The following is a 4,330-nucleotide window of genomic DNA, read 5'->3' as shown; positions in this document are numbered from 1 at the left end:
GAATTCTACACCTGTGCTTAAATCATTAATTGCTATCCTGTTTTATTAAAGTAAGTTAGACAGCTATTCATATTCCTACATTAAAGCCACGGGTACGTTAATTAATCATAATCCTACATTTTACAACAATCAAAATGTTCAGGAGTTTAGAAATATCTCTTTAATCTGTGTTAAAGTTATCACCAATAAAAACATCTCCACCCAGGAGAATAGCTGAGGACACACTGCTCTCATCTTTAAAAAGACTTGAAGAAAAAAAAAAACTGTAACTATTGCCATTTATAATGCCAAGGGATGATGAATACTCCACAGTGAATTTAGTGAGATGCAATGTAGTGTGTATCTTGAATAGCAATGAATAGCTAACAACACTGCTGAGATAGTCTTTTATGCTATCCAATGCAACTGCTCCGCCATAAAGATAACTTTTATGATGACTACAATGATCAGGCTTTTCTGATCTGCTCCTTTCATGAGCATAAATAAAGACGAAAATAAATTAGAAACACATCTCAGTATAATTGTGTCTAGTACAACACCTTTTAACTATGACGTCAAGTAATAAACGTCCAGCGGCGTCAACAAAAACTGAATATTACAGCTTTGTAAAGTAAAAATTTATTGCAAAGCTGTTGTATTGAATTGCAATAGATTCCTAGGGTGTACTTAATGTGCTCATTGGCACAGTGTGTCGATTTCAGAACTGAAGAATGAATGATCCTCTGAAGTTTAACACAATTCTTCATTCCTTTTAAATTAATTAAATCCAAGACAAGAGGTTTACACAGAATCATAGTCTGAGTTCAAAGAAGTCGATGTAGCTTCTGGGTGAAACCAAATCAGCCTTAAACCTATATTACTATTCACCAGCAGGGGGCGACTTCACTAACACAGCAGAGGTTTATGTGAAATTGCTTTTACATTTCACTTTTTTTTGTTACCTTAGTAAACATTTACCTAATGCACTTTTAATCATAATTGCTATTTTCTGGTCTCCTTAAATACAGCATGACTGACAAGCTATACATGGGTGTGCATAGTGTCCTTGGGTCCCACCTCTTTAGCTGCAAAGCACTTGCAGTATTGAGATTTCAGAACATCAGTGGACAAACCAATGAGGGGTTCATTCTGTGTTTTTATTAAAGTGTGTGTTTCTCGTCTAAAATCTAACAGTTCCGAGGTCTAAGGTTAACATGTTCATAAATCAGTAGTTTTAGTTTTTGGAGTGAGAGTTTAAAAACTTAAAAAGAACATTTGAGAAAGAACATTGACTATAGAAACATTACAGTTAGTAATGCTGGTTTTGTTCTGTGTTATCTTTTGTGTTTTTCATACATTCAAATAAAGAAATGGAACAAAATTATATGTTTTTGTGATTGGCTGTTTGTAACACAATACCTGAAGATACTAATTCTCCTCTGTTATCTGTTATGGGCACAACACTGGTCCATCCCTTGAGTTTGGTGCCTTTTTCATACTTCCACAGGTCACTGTTAAGTGGCCTAACAAACCTTTGCTTCAGACCACTTTCAGAAAGTTAAAGACAATCTGGTTCCTCAGAAGCAAGACATAAATAAATGATGGGTAGCTAAAGACTTTTGCACAGTACTGTTATTTTACTCTCTTTGATATCCATGAAAAAGCAATAATGGCAAGAAGTAAATGTACTTGTGTAAACTTGAACACAACAAACAGTGAGTTACACCTATTACTCACGTTTTGAGTATCAGACATATAACAGCATCCAATAATATGTGAAGGATCTTAAAGCTAATGCAAAAGGTTACATTAAATTAAATTGTTGCTACTTTGTAAATTGTGGAAAATCTAAATTTCTATAGCAGATGGTGAAAAACTGTTTTTTTTCCCTGTCATTTAATTCTTTACCATTACTTAATTACATTGGAGTACTATGAATGTTCACTCTATGTTGTGAAAATTTCCATCACTGCACAGCCTCCCACAGCCTCTTTTGTGTGTTCTATTAACATGAATTACCATTTCAAATATTTTGTTTTGGGGTCCAGATGCCCTGCAGTATCTGCCAAAACACATAAAGCTTTTCTTGATTTGGCTTACTTACATTTTTCACTTGCCTCCTTATTCCTTTATTCCTGACAGCTTGCAGATCTGTTATAATTAGTTTCCTCTAATGACGTAACATTGCTTCCAGCAGTTTAGGGAAATCCACCTCTTGGACTTTTGCAATTAGTCACTCGGGCCTGGAGGTCATATTGGCATGAACACATTGTATTTGGTGAAGGCTTGTGGTGAAAGGATGCTCAAAGTGACATCAGGAAAGACACAGATATTTTCAAGGTCAAACTTTCTCAGGTGAGGTGTGGTTTTTTTTCCTTTAAGCTGGTGTTAACAACAGTGAGGTGGTTAGACATCACGCTGCCACCCGGTCCACAAGAGAGAGCGACAGGCCGGTGACAGGCCGGGGCACACGGGCCTCAGTGAGTCATTGATATGGGACAGCGATGACATGCCGTCAGTTCAGCATTCGCTCTCCAGGGCTCTGGAGCTCTGAGAGGAGGGACTTGCGTAGAAACTGACGACCATAGCAGGGTTAAGCATGAGAGGGACAAGGGAGGGCAAAAGGATACAGGAAAAGTTATATTTACATGTTAAAAAAGGGAGCTCTGAAAATAAAATAAAGATGAGGTAATACTAGAAAAGTGAAAGTCATGCATCTGAAATTACAACATCAAAATTTTAGCAAAGTGCTGTACACCTCAAAAGAGGAGGAACTGTATGATGTTACTCTAAATTTACAAAGTTCACGAACAGATGGGTTACTATTTGTTTTCAAATTGCTGTTGACAGTCAGCGTTGCCAAAACTACTGTTAATATTGTAAGTGCATCACAATGAAGGTCAAGCTGTCATAACAAGAAGTTAAATCTTGCCAATTATATTATATTTCCAACAACATAAACCTCGGATGAGAGGTGAAACGTCTTCAAGCAACTTAAACAAGTCCAGATGCTTTTCTTTCCAAGCTCCTTAGACTACAATGACCTGGATGACTGAGAACAGACAACAACATAAACATGTTTTTTCTAAAACTGTGAAAACTTTCACTATAGGCCATGCATCTGATCAGATCAGTAATCCCTGTACTGGGTGGAGCATTGGCTATTGATATGTTTGGTGCACAGATTATGTCTGCCATTGTGGTTGTGTCTGTGGGGATACGGACATGTGTTGCTGCTGTTAGTATTAGCGTGTATTTGAATTTAGAAAGTCGTGGCTGCAGAGTGATTCTATGATTCAGTCATGACATCACAGTCATGTGAAAAAGGAATTTTTCACAGGAAAAGCCAAGTTCACACCACGATCCATGGTGTGTAGTACCACCTTTAAAAGCAATAACATGAAGCAGCGGTTTCTGTACGACTTTATCAGTCCCTCATGTCATTGTGGAGGAGCTGTGGTCCAGTCTTCTTTATCACTTTACCTGAGTTCATTAATGTTTGTGGACATTCATTTATGCACAGCTCTCTTAATATTATCCACAGTATTTTAGTCAGGTTGAAGTCTGGACTTTGACTGGGCCACTGCAGCACCTTCATGCTGTTAGTTGAGATTTTTGTGCTGATATGCTGTTGTTTCAGAAGTATTTCCAAAGTCTTGCAAAACTTACACGATGCTGACGTGTCCTCTTTTAGAGACAAGAGGTTTTCTTTTGCCGACCCTTAATGAAATTTAAGATTTAAGAGCTCTGTAGAGGCTGAGATGTACCTCTTGAGTTTTTTGAAACTTCTCTGAGCACTGCACAGTCTGAGCCTCAGGTGAATTTGCAGGAACATCCACTTCTGGGAAGATTGTGTCTTTGTGTTAATACACACCTGAATGCTCCAGGCCACCAAACTGCCAAAGTTTTTGCCTTTATAAAGCTGCTCACGCTCGCTGGTGATCAATTAGTTTATCAAGTTCATCTGATTATCAGCACCTAGCTGCTACTTACACTCTTAATTCCTATGAATGCAGTAAGGATGTTCTTAGACTTTTACAGGCCTTTTTATTTTACTTTTACTTAAATTCATACTTATTTACTTTATAGTTTTGATTTTAAATGACTCTTTACCTCATTTAGCTATTTACTTTATCACTGTTACATTGTATTGTATTTTCACATAGTCTGTGTTGAACTACTCTAACAAATGAATTTCCTACTGTTTGGGATATATTTTTATAGAAGTCACATTTCCTTCACAGCTGTAAAAACCATGCCTACGTGCAACAACTCACACACAGATGACGGGTCTGTAAAAAAAAAAAAATCACCTGGATCGGCTTCATTGTTCTATAAGAGCAACACACAG

The sequence above is a fragment of the Pundamilia nyererei genome, unplaced genomic scaffold, assembly GCF_000239375.1.
Source record: "Pundamilia nyererei isolate P.nyererei 1_Seehausen unplaced genomic scaffold, PunNye1.0 scaffold00087, whole genome shotgun sequence".
NCBI classification, from domain to species: Eukaryota; Metazoa; Chordata; class Actinopteri; order Cichliformes; family Cichlidae; genus Pundamilia; species Pundamilia nyererei.
The sequence above is the reverse complement of the archived record's forward strand: the minus strand, read 5'-3'. Positions refer to the sequence as shown.